Source organism: Mandrillus leucophaeus, unplaced genomic scaffold (assembly GCF_000951045.1).
Source record: "Mandrillus leucophaeus isolate KB7577 unplaced genomic scaffold, Mleu.le_1.0 Scaffold427, whole genome shotgun sequence".
Lineage (NCBI taxonomy): Eukaryota > Metazoa > Chordata > Mammalia > Primates > Cercopithecidae > Mandrillus > Mandrillus leucophaeus.
The window spans coordinates 1,132,723-1,146,699 of record NW_012104554.1 but is presented as its reverse complement, the minus strand read 5'-3'; the positions used below and the strand labels follow the sequence as shown (position 1 = coordinate 1,146,699).

At 39.0% G+C, this 13,977-nt stretch overlaps 1 long non-coding RNA gene across 1 annotated transcript in view; it reads right to left on the bottom strand.

The window, feature by feature from the left end:
* LOC105548921 overlaps nt 1–13,766 on the bottom strand; it is a 23,995-nt gene extending 10,229 nt beyond the window's left edge. Inside the window, exon 1 of the long non-coding RNA XR_001007473.1 lies at nt 13,538–13,766. This is a non-coding gene — a long non-coding RNA (uncharacterized LOC105548921). The remainder of the gene's footprint in view (nt 1–13,537) is intronic.
* Nucleotides 13,767–13,977: the final 211 nt, after the last annotated feature.

Here is a 13,977-nt window from a genome sequence, read left to right as displayed (position 1 = left end):
TGTTCAAATATTTTGACCATCTTTTAGTTTAATTTTTTGTTTTTTGAGACGGAGTCTCGCTCTGTCACCCAGGTTGTAGTGCAGTGGCACAATCTCGGCTCACTGCAACCTCCATCTCCCAGGTTCAAGTGATTCTCCTGCCTCAGCCTCCCAAGTAGCTGGGATTACAGGCGCCCGCCATCACACTGGCTAATTTAAAATAGCAAAGTTTTTTTGTAGAGTTGGAGTCTCACTATATTGACCAGGCTGTCCTCAAACTCCTGGGTTCAAGCAGTTCTCCCACCTTGACCTCCCAAAGTGCTAGGATTGCAGGTGTGAGCCACTATGTCCAGACCAAAGGTTCTTTATATGTTCTGGATACAAACTGTCAGATATAGAAGCCTTCTTCTGGCTCCAAGCAGCGGTGCTAGAGAGTGTTCATCAAAGCCTGGTATAGGTGCCCTGTGTTTATGAGCATTTGGCCCGGTCTGCCCTCTCTTCTGTGCCAGGCAGCACTGCCAGCTCAGGTACAACCTGCTCACGTCAGATCAAGTCCACAAACATTTACTGAACATCTATTCCCTGACAGGATCATGCTAGGAACCAGGGAGAATGAAATAAATAGCTGTTGTTTATTAATAGTCTTTATAGAATGTTGACCTCGAGCAAGTTACTTGCTTCTCGATATTTCAGTTTCCTGATCTGTAAAATGTGACTGTGAAAGGACCCACCCTGAAGGGTTGTAGTAAAGTCAAAGTGAGTTAATACATCAAAATACTCAGTAGGATGTCTGGCATATATTACGTACCTAATAAATACTAGCCAATATTGTCATTATTTTAAAAATTCTTATTATTTGTTATAGCCTGAATGTTTGTGTCCCCACCAAATTTGCGTGTGTGTGTGTGTGTATATATATATATGTATATACACACACATTTTGAGACACAGTTTCACTCTGTTCCCCAGTCTGGAGTTCAGTGGCGCAATCTCAGCCCACTCCAACTTCTGCCTCCCGGGTTAAGGCGATTCTCATGCCTCAGCCTCCTGAGTAGCTGGGATTACAGGCGAGTGCCACCACGCCTGGCTAATTTTTTGTGTGTTATTAGTAAAGACGGAGTTTCAATATGTTGGCCAGGCTGGTCTCGAACTCCCGACCTCAACTGATCTGCCCGCCTCTGCCTCCCGAAGTGCTGGGATTACAGGTGTGAGCCACTGCACCCGGCCTCCAGTGCACTATGATTAAGAGGTGGAACCTTTTGGAGCTTATTAGGTCATGAGGCAGAGCCCTCATCTGTGGGATTAGTGCTCTTAGGAAAGAGGCCTGAGGGAGCTTGTTCATCCCCACTGTCGTATGAGTAGGCAGCCAGAAGACACTATCTTTAAAGCGGAGTGCAGCCCGTACCAGCCAATGACTCTGCTGGCACTTTGATCTTGGACTTCCCAGCCTCCAGAACTATGAGGAATACATTTCTGTTGTTTATAAATTGCCCAGTCTAAGGTATTTTGTTATAGCAGCCTGAATGGACTAAGACATTATGACAACTGCTACCACGGTGAGATGGAACTTAGAGGGTAATGGGGAAAACAAGCAATTATAATAGAGTGGTAGGTACTAATACACCTGGAAGCAGAGGTGCCATGGGAATATTCTGGAAGGGCCCCTATACAGAATTGGGGGTTATTGAAGGTTTCCTAAAGAAAACAGTGACTTAGCTGAGAACAAGAAGTGATCAAGACATTTCCAGGTATGGGAGGGACTGTGTATTAGTCCATTTTCATGCTGCTGTTAAAGACATACCCGAGACTGAGTAAATTACAAAGTAAAAGAGGCTTAATGGACTCACATCTCCATGTGCCTGGGGAGGCCTCACAATCATGGCAGAAGGCAAAAGTCATGTCTTATATGACGGCAGGCAAGAGAGAGAATGACAGTCAAGCAAAAGGGTTTCCCCTCATAAAACCATCATATCTCATGAGACTTACTCACTACCATGAGAACACTATGGGGGAAACAGCCCCCATGATTCAATTATCTCCCACCGGGTCCCTCCCACAACACATGGAAATTATGGGAGCTACAATTCAAGATGAGATTTTGTTGAGGACACAGTCAAACCATATCAGACTGTGAGGAGGAAGAACATTCCAGGCAGAAGGACTAGCAATGTATAGTCTGCAGGTGAGAGAGGAATGGCTTGGTGAAGAAGTTGTGGGGTGCTGAGAGGAAAGAAGGGACACAGCAGTGAGGTCACCCAGGCCTGTTAAGCCATGATAAGGAGTTTGGACTTGATCTAAAGATGGAGAAGTCACAGATCCAGCCCTTGAGTAGCTCCAAGTTAAACAGGAGAGGTGGACATAAAACAGATCATTTATTAATTATGTCATAGTTTAATATAATGTGAGAAGACAGAGGAGAGACCCCAAACCCTGACTATGGCAGAGAAGGGGTTCTGGAAAAAGCCAAGATGAAATGCCCAGATCAACACGGATAGGTGTCACAAGGGAACACTTCCTCTTTCCAAGCATGCTATCTTGACCCTCTTCCCAGAGTCTTGGTGTAACGTCATCCTCCACCAAGTCAGAAACCTTAATGTGATCCCCCATGCTACTTTCTCCCTCATCCCTCCCTCACATTCGACCAATGACCGAGTCCCACTGAGTTGTTGCCTCTAACTCTGTCACTCCCAATTTCCCTAGGCAAGGGCTTCAGCATCTGTTCAAGGGATACTTTCAGCAACCAGGTCTATCTATCTGGATTTGCCCTGATCAAATTCCCTTTCCACACTGTGACTGCCAGAGTGTCTTCCAGCACTTCCAACATGTCAATCCAGTCATGTGTCTCTCTTGGGCAAAACTATTTAGTTCCACAACATCTTGCTGGGTCTGAATTTCTATGCATCCATAGATCTATCAAGAGCTAAGAATGAATGTGTGTAAAATATCTTTACCTCCTCTGGGGAACTGTAAAAGACCCCTTTTAATTCTATTTTTAGTATTAAAGATATGTCAATATCTTTTCCTATGTGTAATTTCACTAAACTTGAACTGTTCTTTCTTGAACAACCTGAATTAAGGTTGGACGGTATGTCTAGACCTTCCAGTGGTAGAGATTAAAAAATATAAATATATAAATATAAATTCTCAACTTCCTTATTTGTTTTCCCAGGGTGAGCACCATATAAATGCTAAATTATTGGTTAGTGGGAAGAAAGGTTATTCCGTCATGGAGTCCTCCATACACACTGACCTCTTAGCCTGAATAATGTAAGATTTCAGCATTTTCCCCCTTCTTTGTTCTTCTCTAAGGTGGTTCTTTTCCACTTTTGCTTTTGCTTTTAAGAGTCAGGTTTATTAGGGACTAATTTTAACAAAATTTACCCCTGTATATACATAATTCAGTAAGTATTGTTGATTTCCTGCAGTCATGTAACTGCCTTGTCAAGATACAGAATACGTCCATCAACTCCAGAAATCCTCTCATGCATCTTTGCAGTTGATCTCCTCACCCACCCCCACTTCCTGGCAATAGCTGATCTGTTTTCCAGAATGTAATATTAATGGAATCAAATAAAATATAGCCTTTTGTTTCTGCTTGCTAATAGTATATCAGTTTTGAGAATAATTCATATTGTTGCATGAATCAGTAGTTTTTTTTTTCATTGCTGACTATTATTCCATGGTCTGAATGTAGTGGAATTTGTTTATCCATTTCCCTGTCGGTGGACATTTGGGTTGTTTCCAGTGTTTAGCTATTATGAATAAAGTTGTAATTGTAACATGAATACAGGTCTTTATATAGACATATGAATTCATTTCTCTTGCAAAAATCCCTGAGAGTGGTATTGCTGGATCATACAGTAAATGTGTATTTAATTTTATAAAAACTGCCAAACTGTTTTAAAGTGGTTTGATTATTTTTCATTCCCACCATCGATGTAAGAGAGTTTCAGTTGCTCCATACGCTTGTCAAAAGTTTGATAATGTCCCTCCTTGTAATTTTAGACATTCTAGTGGGTATGCAATGGTACTTTGTCATATCTTAATTTACATTCCCCAAAATTCAAATTAGCATCTTTTAATGAACAAATTTACATTAATATGTATATTTGTTGGTAAAAGTGTCTGTTCAAATATTTTGATCATTTTTTAGTTCAATTCAAAAAATATTTTTATTTTTGAGCTGTCAAAGTTCTTTATATATTCTGGATACAAGTTATAGACATAAAATTTTATAAAATTTTTCTGTCTGTGGCTTTAAATTTTTTTCTTAATATTATCTTTTTGCCCAGGCATGGTAATCCCAGCACTTTGGGAGGTTGAGGTGGGTGGATCACTTGAAGTCAGGAGTTTGAGACCAGCCTGGCCAACTTGGCGAAACCCTTTCTCTACTAAAAATACAAAAATTAGCTGGGTATGGTGGCACATGCCTGTAATCTCAGCTACTCTGGAGGCTGAGGCAGCAGAATTGCTTGAACTTGGGAGATGGAGGTTGCAGTGAGTGGATATTGTGACATTGCATTCCAGCTTGGTCAACAGAGTAAGACCCTGTCCTTGAAAAAAAAAAGAAAGAAAAGAAAAGAAAAAAGTTTATTTTTTTTATAGCAGCTTTATTGAGCTACATTCATATGACATCTTTTGAAGAGCAGAACATTTTAATTTTGATAAGCTCCAATGTATCAAATTTTTCTTATATGGTTTGAGATGTTTGTGTCCTTTCTGAGAAAGCTTTGCCTAATTCAAGATCATATAATTTTATCCTATGTTTTCTCAGAAGTTTTATAATTCTGACTTACATGTAGGTCTGTAATCCATTTCAAGTTAATTTTTGTATATAGTATGAAGTAATGGTCAACGTTCATTTCTTTTGATGTGTCAATGTCCAATTGTTATAGTACCATTTGTTGAAGAGCTATCCTTTCTCCATTGAATTACCTTGGCACTTTTATTGAAAATCAATTGACTCTATATTTGTGGTCTATTTCTGGACTCCCTTGTCTGTTCCTTTTGTCTATATGTCTATTCTTACACCAGTATTGCACTGTCTTGAATCCTGTAGCTTAGAATAAATCTTAAAATCAAATAACATGACTCTTCCAACTTTGTTATTCTTTTTCAGAATCATCTTTAGGTCCTTTGAATTTTTATATAATTTGTTAATTTTTACCCCCCAAAAAGGCTGTTGAGGTTTTGTTTAGATTATGTTGAATCTACAGACTAATTTGGGGAGAACTGACATTTTAGCCATATTGACTCTTCCAAGCCATGAGCATACTCTGTCTCTTTATTTGTTCTACCATAGTTTCTCTCAGTATTTAAAAACATTATTTCAATGTAGAGGTCTTACATCACTAAGTATTTCATGTTTTAAAAATTATTATAAATTGTATTTTTAACATTTTACATTTCCAATTGTTTCTCGCTAGTAAATAGAAAAACTATTTTTTATATTGACTTCGTATCTTGAATCCTAACTAAATTTACATATTTTATTTTTCTAGCACTGGCTAGAACCTTAGGGGGAAGCATTTGATTTTTTACCATTAAAAATTATGCTAACTGTAGGTTGTTTATAAATAAGATTTATCAGATTGAGGAAGTTTCTTTCTATTACCAGTTTGCTGAAATTTTTTTATGATGAATGTATGTTGAATTTTATAAACACTTTTTTTTGCATGGATTGAGATAATTATATAATTGTACTATTTTAGTCCATTGAGATCAAGAGTTTTACTGATTGACTTTGAATGTTGAACTAACCTTGCCTTCCTAGAATATGCCCAAGTATGTCCTTTTTAAATATTTCTGGATTCAGTTTGCTAATCTTTTGTGACTATGTTCGTGAGAGATATTGGTCGCTAGCATCATGATGACAGGATCAAATTCACACATAATAATACTAACCTTAATTGTAAATTGGCTAAATGTCCCAATTAAAAGATATAGAATGGCAAGCTGGATAAAGAGTCAAGACCCATCAGTGTGCTATATTCAAGAGACTCATCTCATGTGCAAAGACACACTTAGGCTCAAAATAAAGGAACGGAGGAAAATTTACCAAGCAAATGGAAAGCAGAAAAAGCAGGGGTTGCAATCCTAGTTTCTGACAAAACAGACTTTAAACCAACAAAGATAAAAAAAGACAAAGAAGGGCATTACATAATGGTAAAGTGCTGAATTCAATAAGAAGAACTAACCATCCTAAATATACATACACCCAATACAGGAGCAACCAGATTCATAAAACAAGTTCTTAGAGACCTACAAAGAGACTTAGACTCCCACACAATAATAGTGGGAGACTTTAACACCCCACTGTCAATATTAGACAGGTCATCAAGACAGAAAATTTAAAAAGATATTCAGGACTTGCATTTAGCTCTGTACCAAGTGGACCTGATAGATATCTACAGAACTCTCCACCCAAAAAAACAACAAATATATATTCTTCTCAGTGCCACATGGTGCTTACTCTAAAACTGATCACATAATTCGAAGTAAAACACTTCTCAGCAAATGCAAAAGAACTGAAATAATAACAAACAGTCTCTCAGACCACAGTGCAATCAAATGAGAACTCAAGATTAAGAAACCCATTCGAAACTACACAACTATATGGAAATTGAACAACCTGCTCCTGAATGACTCCTGGATAAATAATGAAATTAAGGCAGAAATCAAGAAGTTCTTTGAAACCAATGTGAACAAAGAGTCAACATACACCCCAGAATCTCTAGGATGCAGCTAAAGCAGTGTTAAGAGGGAAATTCATAGCACTAAATGCCCACAGATCTGAAATTGACATCCTAATATCACAACTAAAAGAACTAGAGAACTAAGAGCAAAGAAAGTCGAAAGCTAGCAGAAGACAAGAAATAACCAAGATTGGAGCAGAACTGAAGGAGACAGAGACACGAAAAACCCTTCAATAACTCAACGAATCCAGGAGCTGCATTTTTGAAAAAATTAATAAAATAGATAGACTGCCAGCTAGACTAATAAAGAAGAAAAGAGGGAGGAGTCAATTAGACACAATAAAAAATGATAAAGGGGATATTACCACTGACCTCACAGAAATACAAACAACCATCAGAGAATACTATAAACACCTCTATGCAAATAAACTAGAAAATCTAGAAGAAATAGATAAATTCCTGGACACATACACCCTCCCAAGACTAACCAGGAAGAAGTTGAATACATGAATAGACTAACAAGTTCTGAAATTGAGGCAGTAATAAATAACCTACCAACCAAAAAAAGCCCAGGACCAGATGGATTTACAGCTGAATTCTACCAGATGTACAAAGAGGAGCTGGTAGCATTTCTTCTGAAACTATTCCAAACAATTGAAAAGGAGGGACTAATCCTTAACTCATTTTATGAGGCCAGCATCATTCTGATACCAAAACCTGGTATCAGACAAATAAAGAAAACTTCAGGCCAATATCCCTGATGAACACTGATGCAAAAATCCTCAATAAAATACTGGCAAACCAAATCCAGCAGCATATCAAAAAGCTTATCCACCATGATCAAGTTGGCTTCATCCCAGGATGCAAGGCTGGTTCAACATATGCAAATCAATAAACATAATTCATCACATAAACAGCACTAAAGGCAAAAACCACAAGATTATCTCAAGAGACACAGAAAAGGCTTTTGATAAAATTCAACATCCTTCATGTTAAAAACTCTCAATAAACTAGGTATTGATGGAACATACCTCAAAATAATAAGGGCCATTTATGACACACTCACAGCCAATATCATACCGAATGTACAAAAGCTTCCTCTTGAAAACCTGCACAAGACAAAGATGCTCTCTCTCACCATTCCTATTCAACATAGTATTGGAAGTTCTGGCCAAGGCAGTCAAGCAAGAGAAAGAAATAAAAGGCATTCAAATTGAAAGAGAGGAAGTCAAACTATCTCTTTTGGCGATCACATGATCCTATATCTAGAAAACCCCATCATCTCAGCCCCAAAGCTTCTTAAGGTAATAAGCAACTTCAGCAGTCTCAGGATACAAAATTAATGTGCAAAAATCACTAGCATTCCTAGACACAAAAAATAGACAAGTAGAGAGCCAAATTATGAATGAACTCCCATTCACGACTGCTACAAAGAGAATCAAATACCTAAGAATACAGCTAACAAGCAAAGTGAAGGACCTCTTCAAGGAAAACTATAAACCACTGCTTGAGGAAATCAGAGAGGACACAAACAAATGCAAAAACACTCCATACTCATGGATAGGAAGAATCAATATCATGAAAACGGCCATAATGCCCAAAGTAATTTATAGATTCAATGCTATTCCCATTAAACTGCCATTGACATTCTTCACAGAGTTAGAAAAAACTACTTTAAAATTCATATGGAACCAAAAGAAGAGCCCCTGTAGCCAAGACAACCCTAAGCAACAAGAGCAAAGCTGGAAGCATAATGCTACCCAACTTCAAACTATACTACAAGGCTACAGTAACCAAAACAGCATGGTACTGATGCAAAAACAGACACATAGACTAATGGAATAGAATAGAGAACTCAGAAATAAGACTGCACATCTACAAGCACCTGATCTTCTCCAAACCTGAAAAAATAAGCAATGGGGGAAAGGACTCCCTACTTAATAAATGATGCTGGGAGAACTGGCTAGCCATATGCAGAAAACGGAAACTGAACCCCTTCCTTACACCTTATACAAAATTAACTCAAGATGGATTAAAGACTTAAATGTAAAACTCAAAACTATAAGAACTCTAGAAGAAAATCTAGAGAATACCATTCAGGACATAGGCATAGGCAAAGATTTTATGACAAAAATACCAAAAGCAATTACAATGAAAGCAAAAAATGACAAACGGTATCTTGATCTTTTGCACAGCAAAAGAAACTATCATCAGAGTGAAGAGGAAACCTACAGAATGGGAGAAAATTTTTGCAATCTATCCATCTGACAAAGGCCTAATATCCAGAATCTACAAGGAACTTAAACAAATTTACAAGAAAAAAAAAACCAAACAACTCCTTTAAAAAGTGAGGAAAGGACATGAACAGATGCTTCTCAAAAGAAGACATTTATGGAGCCAACAAACATATGGAAAAAAACTTAACATCACTGATCATTAGAGAAATGCAAATCAAAACCACAATGAGATATCATATCATGCCAGTCAGAATGGTGATTATTAAAAAGTCAAGAAACAACAGATGCTAGCGAGGCTGTGGAGAAATAGGAACGCTTTTACACTGTTGGTGGGAATGTAAATTAGTTCAACCATTGTGGAAGACAGTATGGCAATTCCTCAGAGACATAGAACCAGAAATACCATTTGACCCAGCAATCCCGTTAGGAATATATCCCAAAGGAATATAAATCATTCTATTATAAAGATACATGCATGCATATGTTCACTGCAGCATTATTCACAATAGCAAAGACATGGAACCAACCCAAATGCCCATCAATAACAGGCTGGATAAACAAAATGTGGTAGATATACACCATGGAATACTATGCAGCCATAGACAGGAAAGAGATCATGACCTTTGCAGGGACATGGATGGAGCTGGAAACCATTATCCTCAGCAAACTAATGCAGGAACAGAAAATCAAACACCACATGTTCTCACTTATAAGTGGGAGGTGAACAATCAGAACACATGAACACAGGGAGGGGAAAAACACACACTGGGGCCTGTAGGGGTGATGGGGGTGGTGGGAGCGAGAGCATCAGGAAAAGTAGCTAATGCATGCGGGGCTTAATACCTAGGTGATGGGTTGATAGATGCAGCAAGCCACCACGGCACACATTTACCTATGTAACAAACCTGCACATCCTTCACATGTACCCCAGAACTTAAAATTTAAAAAAAAATTAAAAATGAGAGATGTTGGCCTATACTTTTCTCTTCTGTCTTGCCTGTCTTTGGTATGACAGACTATATAATGTTGGTCTCCTAATACAAGTTGTTAAATGTTCTCACATCTCTGATTTATTTTTTTTTAAAGTTTATGTAGGGTGGATATTATTTTTCCATTAAATGTTTGGTATAATTCATCAATGAAGGCTTCTGAACCTGGAGAGTTTATTTCGTTAATATAAATAGGGCTATAAAGTTATTCACTTTTTAATTGTTTATTTATTTAGTTTTATTCTGAAGGTACCTCAGCAATCTACTTCTTCTTGAATAAGCTTTGTTAGTTTGTGTTTTATTTTGTGGTGGTCTCTGTGTGGGATGTTGGCATATAAATATCTTCTGACTCCCCAGTTGCTACAGTGATCATCTATGTATTTATTCATATCATCTTATGCTATCATTTTTGTCCATTCAATGGCTGGAGTCAATAGATCACAGTATAATCTGTTGTCAGTGAAGATGTGGCAGGGGGAGCTTGTGGTTGTGGCAAAGTAGAAGGCATTGTAGACCTTGGGCTAAAAATATAAGAAAGACAAGGATTTGCCTGATGGCTTTGTCAGACAAATTTGCCTCTTTTAGTTAGTATGGATTTTAAAAACGGGAGAAAATTTAGAAAAGAGTAACTGGCTCAGAGAAACTTGTAATAAAAAAAATACTCCTTCCCTGCAAGCATTGGAAAAGCCAGAGAAAAGCCAGATAAATTGGCAGGACTTACCAGCATGATGCTTTCTCTCTCTCTTATTTATTTATTTATTTTTTTGGCATTTTATAAGAAATAAGACTTGACTTTAGTATTTATTTTAGAATTGTTGGCACATACTGAAATGTAACAGATTTTTTGATTGGGAATTTTTGATAACAAAACAGAAAAAAAAAACAATTTTCCTCAATTCTTTATCCCTGTCCTATGTTTAAATATCGTAAATCACATTTGAGAATATTATAGTTACATTTGTTGGAATAGTACTCAGTGATTTGAATCACCTATTTTAAAAGCAACTTATTGCCAAGCTGCTTTTTCACTTAAAATGTTACTTTCATTTATACTAAACCCTATACTATTTTCTTAAGGACAATTTGTTTACAGGTACAGAATAACCTACTTAATGTACTTTGGTTTAATTTACCTACATTTGAGGTATTTTTTTCTACCATCATCAAAGAATAAAATCAGGCATATGCTATAATATGTTGGTGAAGAGAGATTAAAACCATAAATAAAGGCAAAGTGATAAAGGCAAACTGATATTATATTACATTCCTTTATGGTGGCACATGATCATTATCATTGTAAATTTAATGCGATAGGATAGCAGAAAAGGCCTATATGCATGATCAGCTGGTCTTCCCATGTGGAATGTATATAGAAGTTGTCCTGTGGTTTGAGGAAGCAGCTACTGTTTGCTGAGCCGCCCTCATGTGGCTCTGCCACAAGCCTTGGCTAAAGGTAGCCTCACCCGTGATTGCCAGCCTGCAGGTTGGTTCACTGGGTGCTGCTGCTTCTCAGAATTCCATGACTAAGCCAGGAGTGGTGTTTGTTCTTTACTGATAGGTATTTCTTCTGCCTGCTCTGCTTACCACATCATCACACCAGGCCTTGACCTTTGTGAACCTCTCTGGAAAGTCAAACATACCTAGAGCCTGACCAGGCTTAGGTCTAATAACACCATCAACTGCCCTTTGCAAGGTCATGGAAAAGAGGTTGGAGGTGATTCAAATGAGAAGGAAACTTAACAGCTCATCCAGTCCAAATTTCTCATGACACGGATAGGAAAACAAAAGTCCAGAGATGTTAGAGGGCTCCATCCAGGTCCCCTCTACTGTGATGCCTTTCTGGACATCCCAAGGTGATTGCAGTGGTGCTTCTGGCTGTTTGCAAAACCATTCTGTGCACTCCCCCATGACTTCTCACCTTTTGTTAGAATGATCTGTTGATGGTTTCTCTCTTACTAGAACTAGACCTCTTTGAGAGAAAGGCTGAGTCCCCCTAGTGGGTTCTACTAGGCCTGGAACCTTGTAAGTACTCATGCATGTTTGTTGACTTGGTGAATCTCTCTCATGCTGTCTGCTAGGTACTATTGTTTTGGGGCCAGCCTCATGGAGATTAAGCAGAAACTTCAAGAAAGCCAAACTCCTCTTGGTAGCAGACCAGAGCCTGAAGGGTAAGCCAAAGTGTAAGCGGGGAAGCACATCCAAGTAGGGGAAGATAAAAAAAGTGGATCCAGGGCAGAAAAAGGTGGTAAAAGTGTTTCGGTTCCCTCACTTACAGACGCATTAGATTCATTTATTCATTCATTCAGTAACTTTATATTGAGCCAGAAGCTGTTGTAGGCACTGAAGATATAGTGGTGAATATAACAAAGTCCCTGTTTATGTCACAGTGGCAAGAAAGACAATAAACAAATAAATGAGTCCCATACAATGCTGAAGGCAGACTTTTATCTCTCAGGAGTATCTTAATACAGATCTTCCACTCCCTTAGAACAAGTGTTCTCACCTGAGGTCAACAGACCCCTGCAGATTTAGAGTGAGGCTTCAGGTTGTCAATTAAGCCCTCAAATCTGTGCATCTAGAACATTTTTTCTGCAGAGAAAGTCTTAGATGTGGCCTGCCAATAAATGCCTGCAGAGCCAGGTGGGAATATGGAAGAATGAAATACATCAGGTGTGAGAACCCAGTCTCTTAAACACAGAGGAATATTATTTTCTGCCACAGAGAAATATACCTTCTCCCTTTTGTTCTGACATATTCAGTCTTTTGGGTCTATCTTTCATTTCCTCACTTCTGGTAGAGACTTGGGTCCAGATAAATATCTCTCCACTATAAGAACAACAGTAATGCAAGGGTGATGACAAAACGCAAGCAATGCTCAGTGTTGGGGAGACCGTGGGGCTGGTGAGGATTGGGCAAATGGGAGGGCACATGCCTTCTAAGGCGGGCAATCACTTCTCTGCTTCAGTTGATCGCTGCCTTGAGGAAATGGGACCCAGTATTGACAGACCTTATGGCTGGTTAAGAGAAAGCAGAAATCTGGTTCTCTTTGGGGATGAAATCTCAATTTAGTTCACATTTTCTTTAGAGAATCCTGGCATACCAACCAGAACACTCTAAGTGAGTCAAATATGGTCCCCATAGGCAGGTAGTTTGTGACCTCTGGTCTCTAGATGCTACCAGAATTTCAGATTGATTCGTGTCTTAAATAAGTTTGATAACCACTGTCCTAGAATATGACTCCCCTCCATTCTGTGGCGGAAAGACAGAGGGCATGGACATTTACCATGTTCCTGGGTCCCAGAAGTCTAGGGGAAAGCCATCTGCCTCACTGCTCCCTGCCCCATCCTGGGCCCAGAGCACTAATGCCAGTGGCATCTGCTCTGTTCCTCTCCCTCTCCCATTGTCTACCAGTGAGTGTCCTCCGTTATGGAGATGGAGCAAGTAGTATACTGTAAAAGGGACTTAGTGCTGAGAAGCACCAGAGGAAAAGTAGGAGATTCTCATTAAAGTGGAAGGCAGCTCTCTTCTTCCCCTTCTCCATTCTGCATTCTGCTCTCTCCCCTAAACGCCCCCACACCCAACCCCCAAACTCTTGAGAATGCCCAAATCCAACCAGGTCAGGAAAAAATAAACTCACTGGTTCCTGTAGTGAGAAGCCCAAGTGTGGTGCAGCTTCCGGCATGTGGGATTCAAACACTCAGAAATTTCTCCCTCTCACCCAACCTCAGCTCTGCTCTTTTCTCTGTTGCCTTTGTTCTTTGACAGGCTCCCTCCATGTGGTGGAAAAGTTGACCTGCATGGTCTTTATCACTCATCATTTCAGAAGGGGAGAGCCTACTTCTCTTGTAGCATTTCCATCAAATCCTGAAAAGAAAAATAATCTGGTTAGTTGTACTGGACTTGTGATACTGGACAAACCTCTATGTCCAAGAGCTCGAGGCACTCCCATTGGCTCACCCAGGTCACACACTCTTCAGTGAGTGCATCCCAGGATCACAGGGAGTCTTGAGGGCGCTGTGTGTGGTAGGGTGGTAGGGAGACAGCAAACTCTAAAAGGAAGAGATGGTGGATACTTAA